Source organism: Aedes aegypti, chromosome 3, assembly GCF_002204515.2.
Source record: "Aedes aegypti strain LVP_AGWG chromosome 3, AaegL5.0 Primary Assembly, whole genome shotgun sequence".
NCBI lineage: Eukaryota > Metazoa > Arthropoda > Insecta > Diptera > Culicidae > Aedes > Aedes aegypti.
Window position 1 is genome coordinate 105724589 of NC_035109.1, and position 16296 is coordinate 105740884.

The 16296-nt window shown below is 38.1% G+C and overlaps 1 long non-coding RNA gene across 1 annotated transcript; it reads right to left on the minus strand.

Moving 5' to 3' along the window:
* Positions 1-5100: 5100 nt before the first annotated feature.
* On the minus strand, positions 5101-15648 carry LOC110679204. Its single transcript, XR_002502301.1, has 2 exons — positions 15290-15648; positions 5101-8551 (listed from the first exon to the last, which is right to left on the minus strand). It is a non-coding gene; the product is annotated as an uncharacterized LOC110679204 (long non-coding RNA).
* Between the last annotated feature and the right edge of the window lie 648 nt (positions 15649-16296).

Sequence of the window (16296 nt, forward strand, 5' to 3'; positions counted from 1 at the left end):
GCGTTCGTATGTTTTGTGCGACAATGTCGCACATCAAAAGTAGATTTAGTTCGAATTTGGGCCGGGCTCCAAGATTAGCCCGGATGAAAGTTGAACTACTTCCAATTGCAAACTTGTTTGAAAGTTGCTAAGTTTGTAATTCTGAAGATTTCACTTGTTAGCGCTAGAGCTAAAGTTTCTATCCTCAACTTACTGGCCATTTCGCCACCTAGGTTTTCATTAGTGTTGGATAGTTTGGTGTGGACGATTGATGTTCGAGTCAATTCCCTTTTATACCCTTTATCCCTTTGTATTATAATGTCATTACGTGTGGCTGCGCGAGTTCGCGTTCTCGCGTTTGGGATTTCTTTTTAAAAAAGAACCAAGTCGATTGACTACTAAACTTAAACTGATTTATTGTCTTAATGAAACCTACCACCTAACCTAATAGTGCCATATCAGCACCCTAAAACTGGCCTCGATGCCAATCGATGATACTGCTGACCGAGCTCCGTGCCGTCGCCGTTGCCGAGGGCACCCAAATTGCTGAAGTCGGTGGTGCCATCGATGAAATGTGCTAAGTCCGGGTGGCCGGGGCGTTAACTCGACCTTCCTTAGAGATGAACCTCCTGGTTCATAGTATCCACTATGGAAAGGGTTTTGAAATTTTCCAAGCTCTGCCTAGGCTCCTTTGCTCCATGATATTCCTTGTTGCTTGGTACCGTCTGTAGCTTGATCTTGGTAGTCCTATGGAAGAAAATACTGAAGAAAATAGCAATACCGATTATGATGGGGAGGATGGCAATTCCTCTAAACAGTGGCCAATGTAGAAAATGTAGGCTGTGTTTCCAAGCAAAGTAGATCCAACTCCTTTCGGGTTTCTGACTGGAGTTTGTGGAGATGTTCCATGCTGAGGTTCAAAACATCTCCGTTTTTAGAAATGGTTATCCCGTCCAAAGGGAGATATATCGGTTTTCCGGCAATGTTTCGGGTTTTACTTGTGTATGGGACACCATTGCAATTCTCGTACTGGATTAAATACGATCCGAAGAGGATCCTCTCAGAACCGCTGCAATCGGTTGTCAATTTAAATGACCTCTTGTTGGATAGGGTTTGATGTGTAGTTGCAGACAGCTGCTTTTCCGTCCAAGAGATTGGGTATAAGGACTGTTCATTTTATAAAGTGAACACCTTGTGCATGTTGTATCTTTCTTATTAATCAATGAAATTTCAATCGTTTTTTTTGCACATCGTTCGACTAGTATTGTACAATGTTGTGATAATAAAAATTCTCCAAAATAATTAAATTTCACACGAATATGGAACAACGATTAGATCGGTCGATTTTTTGAGGTTATCAAAATCAATGATTGTAAGAAATTGGCTGGAAAATTCGATAATTTATATTTTCTATTTTCAAAAAAGGCTTGTTCTTCGAAAGCATTATCAATCAGAAGCCTGATGGAAAAAATCAAGTTATTTTTGGAGCAACAATTTTACAGATATAATAAAATCAATTTTCCCGTATATTTTCAAAGAATTTTTTTTAAATTTTATGGGAATTGATATGAGTAGAATTTTTTGTGTAAAAGTACGTCCTGACGGAAGTCCTAATATAGTATTAATATGAAAAATAACTTACGCCTTCATAGAGTTACTTAGTAAGTCCCCACGTCACATTCAAAGCACAACAGAAACACAATTGTTTTATTCTTAGAAGACCTATCAAAGTACATTGACAATCATCAAAATTGGCAACACTGCTGTAATAAAATCGATTTTATTTTCCACATATTATTTTCATAATATGTTATTCTGAGATTACCAATTGAAAAATTCGGAGAAAACTGTTTACAATTTGCTGTAGATCGATAAATATGCGTACATGATTTTAAAAGTATGAGACTTCTTAGTAAAACTACCATAAACAGTAAAATTTATACTTAAGACTGTAGTTTAATCTCACGATTTAGATTTCGTTTATACTAATATAGTTTCTTTAGTAATCCAAACTAGTTTTGAACACGCTTTTTACTTTTCTCTTTTGCTGGGAGTGAAAGGATGGTGTATCAGCAAATTTGGCCATAAATGGGTAAATCACTAAAGTTACCTAATGTCATAAAATGGTGGAATATAATTGATATTTTTAAAGCTTTACCTTTAGTAGAATAGTAAAGGATACAAACATACAATTTGTTCATAAAAATAAGGATTTTTGTTTTGCGGAAAATAATGTTAAACTTTGACGGACAGCTTTTTTTAAGAGTTTTTGGAAAAACTATTTAGCTCTTCAACCAAAAGCATTTTCAAAGATTTTATATTTTCATAGCATTTTAGAATAATAGGTCAACGATACACAGAAAACCGATTACGATTTTATCAATAAATAAAAAAGATATAGCATAAACAAAGTGTCCACTTTATAAAATGAACAGTCCTTACAGGAGGAATCGGCTACTTCAGTATCTTCCAAACTGTAAATTGTTGGTTCTAGCGTGTGGACTGTAAGTTTTCCAGACGGTTGGATTAAGAAATAGTTCTTGGTCGTGTGTTTTTGTTGTCGATTATGGAAGGTTGGACAAACAAGGATCTTATGAAAAACTCGAGGATTCAATTTCGGCATTTTGATGAGCAGTATGATCTCCTGGTAGTTGGTGGCTATTGAAGTAGTGGCATATGTGACAACTTCGGCTGACGAATGGACAGTTACATTTTCCCTCTCTAAACCTTTCCTAAACATTTCTATCTCATTTTTAGTTAATATTTTTTCATTTAAAATCCCTAATTTAGCTAACATTATCGTATCTATTATATCTTCAATTTTCTCACTTAAATCTTTAAGGTTAAAGATAATGTTTATTGAATATAGCTCTGAGGATTTGTTCTTGAATAACTGAATAGCTTCTTTAGTCTTGAAAACGGATTCCTTTAGATGAAGAGTCATTTCTCTATTAATTTTGACTGGCTTGTTATTATTGTAGATGAGATTGTTAATGCTATTGTTAATCAATTGTAAATCATTTGCATCAGGTGACCCAGCATTAAATTTCCAAATAGTTCCTACAGCATCCCATCTTCTTTGCCTTCTAATAGGGATTATACTTTTTAAAGACTCATTAATTTCATCGAATTTTTTTAGAATTAATTCCGAAAATTGATTTTTATCTATTTCATCAAATCTATTCCTGAGATCTACGACATGTGTTCTTAATGACTCTATGCTGAAGTGGTGGATGTAATGATACGATGAATATTTTATTCTGCTCATTCCGTGGTCAAAGACGAAAATAGGTTGTTCCAATCGTTGTATGTGTAACGTCTATGCTTCTGTCAGTAGGGATGAGAGTCTGAAAACAGGTGGAGTTTGTCAGTCAAATTTTCCTGATTTTTATGTGGTTTTTGTGGACACGTCTACCGTCATCTGTTTTTATTGTGCTTTTGTTAACCTTAGCTATTTTAATCTTTTTATATCGTGGGGTCGTTTTTACTCTACGTCTTGTCTTTTCGTATGCGTCAATTCCTGCTTCAATTTCTGTATGTTTTGTCTTTTGATTGTGGCGTTTCAAGTCTTTAGTCTGTGTCGCCAGCAAGTTTCTATAAACGGTTTCACATACACTTTTTATATTAAATTTAGGGGAGGGATTATTAGAGTATGTTTAAAACTACAAACTGAACTTTAACACTTCGCTTTTTGCAAAAAATAAAAATACTAAAATCACTAGTAAGGCGAGCAAATACCTTTAAACTATAATATGTGTTGCTTATCTTGACAGGTAGGCCTATTTCGTCTGCGACTTACAGAGCACTCGACACTGAAGAAGTCTGTAAATCGCAGACGAAATAGGCCTATCTGTCAAGATAAGCAACAGATATTAGAGTTTAAAGGTATTTGCTCGCCTTACTAGTGATTTTAGTATTTTATTTTTTTTGCAAAAAGTGAAGTATTAAAGTTCAATTTGTGGTTTCACATATTGTCGAGCTTTGAGAGCTGGGAATGACTACTTCGTATGGCGTATGTCTCGTGGTGGAGTGAATGGTGTTGTTGTACTTTATTATTGAGATGTCCATGATTTCTTGTGGGGTTTTACTTGGATTCTCAGCTTTGCTTATTCGATCTCGAGTGCAGCAATTTGAGAAAATACTTCTTTATTTTTAAAAACTTTTAAATATTTATGTCTAAACGACAATTCGCTAGAAAATTCACTGAAGAAATCGCTTCCTAATAATCCATCACATGGTTTTGGGAACGAATTTGTAACCAAGAACGTTTTGTGCTTAACCGAAAAAAAATCTAATTTTAAATTTAGCTGCACTGATCCAACTGAGGCACATTTCTCGTTTGTAACACCTTGAAGTGAAATTACATCAACTGGATTAGCCTTGATATCAAGGTCCATTGCACCAATTTTAACAACCGACACCTCAGCGCCTGGATCTAGTAAAAATCTCAACGAACGCTTTTTTTGTTCGCTGACCGCAATATACACTATTGGTCTATTAGTTGACAGCTGCTTTTCAAAAGGTATCACCGCATATTTAAGGCCTTCGCCAGCTCGTCCATAAAAACATCCGGAGGAATATTCTCCGAAGTCTGTTCGTTTTTTGACTGCAAAATGTTCACATTCCGAGCTTGCTTTTTAAAACATTTTGCCTCCATGTGTCCCTGTTTTCCACTAAAATTACATTTTATATTGTTCCTTCTCCCAGAAGGTCCTGGTTTGCCTTCAATAGCAGAATTTTTTAAAGTTTGGTTATTGTCTTCCTTAATTTTAAAATTATTTTTACTACTTATTTGGACATTATTTTTATCTCCATAAGTAGTTCTTGACGTGAAACCTGTTTTTAATTCTATTTTTTCATTCGGATTATAAGTCCGGAAAACAACTTCAACATCTTTAGCATATTTAATGGCTGCTTCGAAATTAGTGGCATTATGTGATAACACAACTTGCCTCAAATTTGTATACCCTTGACAAAATAGTCAAGCAGCAATTTTTGATAAATTATTTTAACTGGTTTATCATCCCGTGAGTCTTCAGGAGCCTTTTTCAAAAGGGTTCCACTTAACAACATCAAACGGTCATAAATATCGGATGCTCTATCAGCATATGATTTTATGTCCTCAGACTGGTATTGAGCCTGTTCATCATCGCACTTAATGGCGTATCATCGCAAAATTTATTCAACAAAAATTCTTTCAGCTCCGTGTATTTTGTGCAGTCTTTAGAAGCTAATCACACATTAGCTGAAATTTTACTACGAATTATAGCCATTAGGCTGACTTCGCAATCCTCCTCGCCAAATTCATCATAAATTGCATCGCATTGGTTTATGAAAATTTCAACGTTACTTTTTCCCTTCAATTCGGGGATAACATTGAAAGCAAAATTGCGATCAAATGCCATTGCAAAACTTTTAAATTGTGATGCGTTTAAAGAAGAATTCGAATCACTTTCTTGCAATAGCAATTCTTGTTCAAAAGCTTGTCTTGGAATGTCTCTGGATCTCAAAGACAAATTATTAGACATAGGCAAAAAAAAAATATATTCGCTATGTTAAACAAATAAAATCACTTGAAGAGTGAATAATCTTACACACTACACAAAAAAAACACTGTGCTAACCTGTTAATTGCCGCATAGATCTTGGTGTAAAACACTGCTTCTGCTTTTTCTTCCGTCGTCGCCTCGCTAGGATCTCCGGGGTGGCTTCGCTGATCTTCGTTGACCTCGGTGATGAAACCTCTGCTAATTAACAGCTGCCTCTGCTGCTACAGCTACAACTGCTTCTTCCGATTCAAATCTGGATTCCTTCACGAACTAATCCACTCTGGCGGTAGAAAGTGTATTCCCAGCCTTTTTGGTGGTCCTCTCAATGATCAACCAATGGAACGCGTTTTGCTTCTTCCTTTGCGTCCAGCCAACTCGAGATAATTTCTTTTGATCCTTTACTGCCAAAATCGCGCCTTTCTTGCACTAGTTTCTGGACATTCCACGGCGGAACCGTATTCTCAGTGTACTGGAACTCTGTTTCCGGGACTCGCCAAGAGCCGTAAAACGATAACTTAAAAACGATGGAAAAATCTGCACAATCTCGTTTTCAATAGGCGATGGTGAAAAATGGTTGCACTTTTTTTTTTCTTGCTATCCGCAATGGCCAAACACGGCTTTTCTACGAGACACTGATTTTCTCGATTCGTTAACTCGCTGCCACCAAATGTGATAATTTGGCTTTCTTTCTTAGACCAAATGCGTTGGTTGTTAACTTCAGACTGGACATTTTTTATTACATTACTCTTATTTATAACTTCTTATGACTATTTGGAGCACATATTTGAGCGTCCCTTTTGAGTTTGGCTTGCCCGCTGTTTATTTTCTCATGCTTCGTTTTCATCATCATGTTTATCCTCTCGTCCTTCTAAGAAAAGAGAATAAACATCTAACGCATAACCGTATATGCATCTACGGTTGCATCTGGCTTATTTATGGTATCGTAAAGATAACGAAAGTCAAAGGCAAAGATAACGACACCTCAAAACCGTTCGAAATGCGTGAGAAAATAATGCGGCTCGCCACACCAACGTTCGTAAGCAACAGCTCTCATCCGGGGCGGTATCGTCCCATGGCACGTCTTCATGAGATAAATGTACCAGTCCAGCGCATCACGGCTGGTTGGCTCATCATAATCGACTCCTCCGACCTCTTGTACTTCGGCCAGATCTTCGATATCTCCACCTCCTTCTACGCTCGCTGGTGAGCTCCGTCCATCCCTCGATTCATCATCGTCCTCTGACCCCTAGTAGTTTTTGCCTCATCTCCTCAACTACCTGACGAGCTTCCTCCTTCACTTTCTTTACTGTTTCTACTTCCGACGCTCGGAAGAACTGCATTTGTAGCGAGCTCGTACAAGAATGGGCGTATATGAATAGAATAGCGTTATCAATGATTGACTGTAGCCCGGATGGCTGAAAATAGATGGCGTTGACAGATCTCGCCATGGGGATCGCACATCCAACCATATGAGTGAACATATGGAGGTCACAGTTCAAGGAGGCTGAGTATGGACTCTTATCCACGATTCCCAACCCAGAGAGATAGGGGCTGTACGAATAGGGCACACAAATCTCCTGGCCCGGGACTGTCATGCGGTTGAGATCAGCTCGTAGGACTGGGGTCATCAGCCAGCGTGAGAACACTTTTGTCGTGTGGTTCATGAGCTCGCATCCAGATGTTATGGCGGATAGCCCTGTGCAATCCTTGTGGGACATTATTAGGGTCCCGAATCGAAGTTTCGCTCTAGGGTGATGGGGGAATACTGCGAAAAACATGTCAATCCCGCAAGCTAATTTTATAAACTCGGGATCCACATAAAGTTGGGCGAAATTTGTGATGGCCACTTCCACTCCACGAAATCTGGGGTGATCAAAGCAGTTTGCAAGCGATCAATGTACGCTTTTTTGTGGCCAGGTGGATTCGGAAGCCGCCCAAGATCAGAAGTGCCAAATCGTATAGAGAATCGTCGGATACTGCCGCCTGACTTGTCCCGATGTTAGTGCTCATTTTGGTAATCTTCAAATTAAACATGCTCAGAGGGATCACCGTGCGCCCCTCACGCCCGATAAGCACGCCCAGGGAGACCCAGTCAAATCTGAGTATGCCTTTTGTTTGCTGGCAAAGTAAATTTAGGAAGATATAGGCTGCTTGGACATGCAAGTAAGGCAGCAAGGACATGAAAGTAATCACCAATTCCGGCACCCTCCCGGGGTCCTGGCAGAGTTATTGGTGGCTTTCCCCAGTTACTGTTCTCAAACCATTGCAGGGGATATGTTGGCGGGATTCCCTTGTCGATACGCATCTCTTAGATTGGGTTTGAGCCAATCCCGCGGACAACAATGTCCTCGGTGTTCTCATACTCCGCCTCGATGGGTTGCGCTTCTGTTAACCCTCCTGTGACTAAGTTCTTCATTTGCTGATGCATTGGACCAACGAACGATCGAACTAGGAGCAACTTCGGGTTGACTCTCTGCTGTTCTTCGGCAGTAAGTTGCGACATTTTCGAATTCGTGCGGATAAACGGTGACAACTGAAAGACAAACTCAAGATTTGTAATCAACGTGATACGAGATTCCTGTTCTACTTCGGGCGCCAGTTCGCATTCTCGCGAGTTAAACGCTTTCGCTTCGGGTTTTCTTTCTAAAAAAGTAATACAACTAGTTCGATCGACGACCTAACTCCCACTGGTTTTAATTTTATTCCAATCAATATATTACAGCTCTGATCTACTGCTTTGCCACTTGTTGTTGAGTCTATTCAGCTATCCAACTCGTTGTTTATTTTCGTTGTAACCGGCGTCTGTTGTTATTCATTACGGCTTCAGCCTGGTTCAATAGTTAACTCCTCCCGCCTTAGTGATGAGGTTCCATCTGAATCAATTCTGCTGGTGACAGGTTTCGAAAAATAGTTTGTTGATGTCCTGATTTAATTTCTTTTGAAATCTGTGGAAAGTTGTTGGTGATTGTTCTTGATGTAATTCCTTTTGAAATTTGAGGAAGGTTGTTAATGATGGTTCTCTTTCTGAAATAACATAATAGAATTGTTAATGCAATGATGAACGGGGAGAATTATATTCCTCTGTTATGTCCCAATGACGGTGAGTGATAGCCAATGAACTGGTCCGGTCTATGGTTACTTTCATTCTCCTTTATTTTTCATTCTTACTTAACTCTAGCATTCTACCGAGGTGGTATGCTACAGCCCATTTCGCTGCGTGTGCATTACGGTAGGTTATCGTTCTCGAACGCTGGATGTTTATGCTTACAAAGCATAACACTCATCGTTCGATTCCACGACCTCCTTCATGCCGCACATAGGCGTAAACAGGGGGTGCATCCACCACACGCCCTATCATATTTTATTTAAATTTTTATCTACAGTTAAAAATTTAAATCTATCTGATACAATATGTTTTCCTTCACTCTAAAGGTACAATCCTACAGTAACGTGATGATACACACTAATCCTCGATACCTCGTATCTTGGACTTGACCTTCTCAAGGTTACGCATCCACCACACGTCCTGTAAAATTGTCAATCCTCTTCCATAAAAAAAATGTTTAAAATAATTAATATTTTTATATAAAATGAATAAATGTTCAATCCTATCCAAAAATTTGTTTAAAATGTTTAATCCTATCAAATAAAATGTTTAAAAATGCGTATTCCTATTCAATAAAAAGCTTAATCCTACTCTTATGTACTATGTCTTCTTTATTGTTATTACTGATTTTTACATTTGTACCCATGTCCTCCACTACGTGGTACGGACCATCATATCTCGGGTCTAGTTTTTTCCCTGTCTCATTTTTAATGAGAACAGAATCTCCTTTCCGGTAAGTTGTTTCCTTTGATTTTGTATTTATGCCTACTATCCTTTTTGTCTTTTCCTGAATAAGTCTGTCTCTAACTTCGCTATGACTGATCTGTAATGTTGCTTTTATTCTTTTACAGTAATCTTCAAAATTATACAGAGGCTCAGGGCGGCTGTCCACCAAGTTAGAAGGCATTTTTGAAGGTCTCCCAAAAACTAGGAAGAACGGAGTGTATTTGGTTGCAGAATGTACCGTATTATTATATGCAAATTCATAATACGGCACCCAGTTTGCCCATGAAAAGAGCTTGTTGTCACATTGGACCCTTAGAAAATTCCCAAGGCTTTTATGAGTATTTTCTAATGCTCCAATTGATTGGTGATAATATGCTGTACTGTTCAGCTTTTCAATGTTCAAAAGTTGTGCGACTTTAGTAAACAATTCAGACATGAATTCTGCTCCTCTGTCTGAAGCAATTCTATCTGGCACACCATACTTCAGTATGATACTTTTCATAAAAGCTTCAGCTACAGCTTCCGTTGTCTTGTTCTTAATTGGTGTTGCAGTAATGAACTTTGTCAGTTCGCACTGCGTTGTCAATATGTATTCATATCCATCAGAGGGTAAAAGTGGACCCACTAAATCTAAATAAATTTTTTGAAATGCACTTTCAGCTGTAGTGGTTACTATCATCGGTGGTTTCGCAACATTAATTGATTTATATTTTTGGCATTTCTCACAAGATTTTATAAATTTTGCTACATCTTGGTTAATGCCTTTCCAATAATATTTTTGCCTAATGGTGTTAATTGTTCGTTTAATACCTGCATGACCTGCAGTAGGCAATATGTGATAATCGTTCAGAATTAACTTTTTCGTAGTGTCGTCATTGATGATTTTTACTTTATTTGATATTTTTAAAATTGAGGGTACCCTTTTTGCTAAATCATTTTGCATAATATTTTCATAAAATTTGTGCGCACAATCATCGTCTATTTGAATGTATAGTTCTCCGACACCATATTTTTACATATTGAACCAAGTTCCTCCATTGTTCGTCGTAACGAGACCAAGGTATCTGTTGGTTTAATTATAATTTCTTCTCTTTCAGGAATCCATGTAACGTTATCAGAAAAATTATTTGTTTTTACTTTCAGTTGAACTATTTTTCCACTTGAAGCGTCATGGCCATTGATCACCTCTTTAGTAGAATTAGTATTTTCCTTCTTCGACTGCATTCGGGTCGTTACGAATGCCTCATTGCTGAGTTTTTCTTGCATGTCTCTCAATTCGGTTGTTGAAATACGTGATAGCGCGTCCGCCACAGCGTTTTCACAACCTTTTTTGTAGAAGACGTCAAAGTTGAATTCCTCGAGGGCAAGACGGAATTTTGTCAGCCTACTCGAAGGATCCGTTAATGTGAAAAGGTAAACTAAAGGTCTATGGTCGGTATACAACTCAAATTTTCGTCCATATAAATATACACGAAAATGCTGAATTGCCCAGACTATGGCCAAAAGTTCTTTTTCGATTGTTGAATAATTTTTCTCAGCGCTATTTAAACCTTTGCTGGCATAAGCTATTGGTTTATCATTTTTGTTGCTTAGTACTGCACCGATTCCGTAACCAGATGCGTCAGTGTGTAGTTTAAATGTGTTTTTCTCGCTAAAATCTGGATAATCTAACACGGGGGGTTTGATGAACCGCTCTTTCAATTGTTGAAATGCAGTTTCACATTCTTCACTCCAATTGAATTCTATTCCTTTTCGAGTTAAATAATTTAATGGTAAACACAAACTCGCAAAATTTCGTATATGCTTCCTGTAGTAATTCGCAAAAGCTACAAATCTCTTAACTTCATCAGAGGATGAAGGACTCTTCCAATTTTTAATAGTTTCAATTTTCTGTGGATCAGGTAGTACACCTTCCTTTGAAATAAAATGTCCTAAATATATCAACTCCTGCTTCAAGAAATTACATTTAGCGGGGTTGAGTTTCAAATTGACTTCTCGTAGTCGCTGAAAAACAGAAATCAAATTCTTATTGTGTTCGTCAAATGTTTTCCCAAACACAATAATATCATCGAGGTAAATCAAACATTTAGTCAAATTTAATCCTGACATTGCTACTGTCATTAATCGAGAAAAAGATGATGGGCTTGTTTTCAATCCCATCGGTAACCTGGTCATTTGATACTGACCGGATGGCGTCGCAAACGCTGTAATGGGTCTGTCCTCCGGTTTTAATTCACACTGGTAATAACCTTGTGACAAATCCAAATGAGTAAAATATTGAGAACCTGCGAGGGAATCGATTACTTCCTCTATATTGGGCAATGGAAATTTATCGTCTTGAAGATTTGTATTGACTTTCCTATAGTCAATAACTAATCTCCATTTCTTTGAATCATTGTCTGATTTTTTGGGAACTAGCAACAAGGGGCTGTTCCACTCAGATTTGGTTTCTTCAATGATACCATCTTTAAGCATATTTTCCACCTGTTTGCAGACTTCTTCTTTCTGAGAGAAAGGAAGCCTGTAAGGTTTACTAAATGCTGGTTGGATGTTTGGCTTGACCGTTAATGACGGGCAATAAACATTGGTGGTACCAAGCTTATCGCCTTTTAAACAAAATATATCGGAATATTTCAAGCAAATTTGTTTAATAGCTTTTTCATCACTACCAGATAAGTGATTTAATTTTAATTCTTCCAATAATTTGCTCACTCAAATTTTGTCGTATTTTTGATCATCCTTTTTCAATTCTATAACATTGTAGTTTTCAGCTAATGCTATCCTTGGTTTCAAATCTTTAATAACAACTGGTTTATTTGAAATATTCACCAATCGCACCGGTATTTTACCATTCACGGGATTTGCTATAGAATTGGCCACAAACACATTTGGCTGAACTTTCTGGTTCAGTACCACACATGTTTCGGCGAATTCTGTTTCTATGTATGTAATATATTCATATCTTGGTGGTATTGTGAAATGTATTTCACCACTCGGAATTGTGAATTCCATCTTCATTTTTGCAAAGTCAATTTTTGCTCCAAATTTTTTCAAAAAGTTTGTACCAATCAAACCAATAACGTTTGCTGGTAATTGCTCCAGTATATGAAATCTAACAGGATACTCTGCCAACTCATGGCCTAAAGATGTATCCACATATCCCAATGTATGTGTTATTCCATTTACTCCTCTGACTTCAATGGTTGATGACTTATTTATTTTACAATTTTTCGGAATATACTCTTTGTCCAGTAGACAACAGGATGCTCCGCTGTCTACTATCAATTCTATACTCCTTCCAAATAATTCAAATTTGGCTCTTAGTGCTTTTTAACACTGAAATTAGCGAAAAAAATCTATTAAGTTCGCTTCCTCTGCTTGGTTTTGCTCCTGGTTCACAGGTTGACGTTGACGTGGTTGTTCGGGTGCTTGCTCAGCTATATTTGCTGTATGCGCCCTGTGATCGTTCCCGTTGTGGTTAGCTCGAGGTGGTCTATTTCCTCTATGGCCTCTGCCATAATTGTGTGACTGGGGTTGTGAATTCATATTGTCATTCCTAGGGTTGTTGTAATTTGAGTAATTGCCTCTACCTCGGCCATAGCTTCTACCACGAGTATTTTGATACCCACGGTTTCCACCATAACCTCTGCGACCTCTCGCATAGTAGTACGGGCGTTGGTTTGATGTACACCATAATGCCATCATGTTTTCATTCATATTGTCTGTGCTGGGCGTTGCCTGGCACTCTAAGGCATCAGAGATTGCCTTGTTCAAAGTTGTTGGGTTTCGGGCCTTTAGAAAAAATTTAGTTGACGGATCTTTCAATCCATCAATAAATGATTGAACCGCAATAGGTTCTACAATATTTACAGCGGCGGCTTCATGCGCAAATGTGCCCATAGAAACATGAGCTGCTGCCAGTTTGGCCGACAATTTCTCCATTTCAGAACCAAAGTCAGATATTGACTTTTGGCTTTGTTTTAGAGCGCTCATTTCGTTCTGAACCGCTCTTGGTGTTACTCTGATCGCGAATTTGTTTTTCAAAGCCTGTAGGGCATCCGCAACGGTTACAGATCCATCGATCGCACCGTGCGCAGAACCTACTAGCGTAGTCTTTAGAAATTTTATTATTTTGTCTTCTGGCACCCCTTCAGAGTAGTCCTGGAAGAGCTCAACTCCTTCGATGTAACTAGTTAGCTTAGCTACTGTTCCATCGAACGGCTGAATTACCTTCAGGCCTAAACTGAGATCAAGTTTCGTGGCCATGTTTTCAAACTCTTCTTCAAACTCTGTTTCTGAGCCTTCTGTAGAATCTTTACAATTATTGTTATCTAATGATTCCTGTTCTAACTCTAGAGTGAATAAATTTCCCAGTATCGATTCTTCCAAAGGTGACTTTAAAAGATTTAGACAATCGTAAATAACTGCTCTTAGCCTTTTATACCTGGCAAACAAATGTTGCCTAGTTACATAGTCAATTGAGCTGCTCTTTACTATTGCTTTTAAATCTTCTTTAAGAGCTATCAATGTATGCACCTTTTTGTCTCGTGTCTCTACTTTAAATGTATTATATTTTTTCAAGCTTTGATGCAGTTTGAAAATAGCATCTTCGATGCTGAAAAATTTATCCATTCCATTTTTTTTTTTTTTTTTTTTTTTTTTTTTTTTTTTTTTTTTTTTTTTTTTTTTTTTTTTTTTTTTTTTTTTTTTTTTTTTTTTTTGCTTTACATCTACTTTTCACTCACCACTGTGCCATTTGTTCGTCCATGTTTGTCCATGAATACATGTACCCATTCGTACTTTTTACCTAAAATTGTAATTTTCTATCAGTATCTTATCCTATATGTGGTTCATTCATTAGCTACTTCCCTTATAAATCCATTTGTCGATATGCCTCCATCGCCATGGATAATTCACCGTAGTTCCACTGAAGGTTTTGTACGTCCACTGGTCCACATTCGATGGCTGCTACTGCTGCCACGCGATGAACTGCTTCAATGATGGCCTTCTTGGATTCAAATTCCTCTATGGTGATTAACAATCTTTTCCTAGCGAGGCGTTCCCAATGCATCAATTCTCGCTCGAAAAATTGGTAGCACTGTCTCAGCTTTTCTTCATTTAGTGTTCTTCGATCTCCCATCATGTATGATTGTTCTTAAAATTCGTTGATCACTTGTTAATTTGTATACCGTGGTCACTAGCATTTGCTTCTCTATGCACTTTTCCAATTTAACGACTTAGTTCATAGTCTTTTCGTTCACTTTTTGGCACTAATTTTCTTCGCGCCGAATGTGAATGTGAATCATTAGGCAGGCAAATTTGCCAACCGTGCGGTGCGCTCCGCAACACGCTCCGTTTGCTGCCGGTGACACTTCATCAGACTTTTTACGAGTAGATATCCCACGGCTACTCCAGCCATAAGACATAGCGCTACGGTCTGTGCTGTGTGATGACTTTCTGTTGTAGTCACTGCGGCTGGGGCGACGATTTCGTCCGCCGAAAACCAACCCATTTTGCTGCACTTTTCCGATCACTATATCAATTAATTAACTTGCACTTATTGATTCGTTGGTGTAGTTGCGGGGTTAATCACATAATTAACTTGCACTGATTGATTCGTTTGGTGTAGTCACTGGCAAAGGATCGCCATGTTATGTCCCAATGACTGGGTGAGTGATAGCCAATGAACTGGTCCGGTCTATGGTTACTTTCATTCTCCTTTATTTTTCATTCTTACTTAACTCTAGCATTCTACCGAGGTGGTATGCTACAGCCCATTTCGCTGCGTGTGCATTACGGTAGGTTATCGTTCTCGAACGCTGGATGTTTATGCTTACAAAGCATAACACTCATCGTTCGATTCCACGACCTCCTTCATGCCGCACATAGGCGTAAACAGGGGGTGCATCCACCACACTCCGATTAAAGACCAATGAGGCCAATGCAGACTTATGGATGATAAACGAATTTTACCCAATTCTTTCCTGGTCTGTTGTTGTAGTTTATGGAGATGTTACAAACTAATATTGAGAATTTCTTGGTGCTTCTTAATCTCTATTCCATTCAATGGTAATTGAATCGGTTTTCCTGGAAGTGTCTGGGTTCTTTTGTCATACAGAACATTGTTTATGTTCACATGACAATTATTAAAATGGAGTAGGAAAGATCCGGAGAGAGTTCTGTTTGTTATTCCACAATTAGAGGCATTGGCGTAGATAAAGGGGGGCACGGGGGGGCACGTGCCCCCCCAAACTCCAAATCAAAAATTCGTTTATATTCAGTTTTGATCACTTCACTGCACAGAAAATACATTATTGGCGCCAGAAAAATTATAAAAATCATAAATGAGTTCGTTTTGGTGCCAGAAGTTACACTATGTACGCCAAAGTGCTCTTACTCAAATACACATTTTCAAAAAAAAACCAATCAGGCTGCATTGGCGTAGATAAAGGGGGGCACGGGGGGGCACGTGCCCCCCCAAACTCCAAATCAAAAATTCGTTTATATTCAGTTTTGATCACTTCACTGCACAGAAAATACATTATTGGCGCCAGAAAAATTATAAAAATCATTAATGAGTCCGTTTTGGTGCCAGAAGTTACACTATTGGCGCCAGAAAAATTATAAAAATCATAAATGAGTCCGTTTTGGTGCCAGAAGTTACACTATTGGCGCCAGAAAAATTATAAAAATCATAAATGAGTTCGTTTTGGTGCCAGAAGTTACACTATGTACGCCAAAGTGCTCTTACTCAAATACACATTTTCAAAAAAAACCAATCAGGCTGCATTGGCGTAGATAAAGGGGGGCACGGGGGGGCACGTGCCCCCCCAAACTCCAAATCAAAAATTCGTTTATATTCAGTTTTGATCACTTCACTGCACAGAAAATACATTATTGGCGCCAGAAAAATTATAAAAATCATTAATGAGTCCGT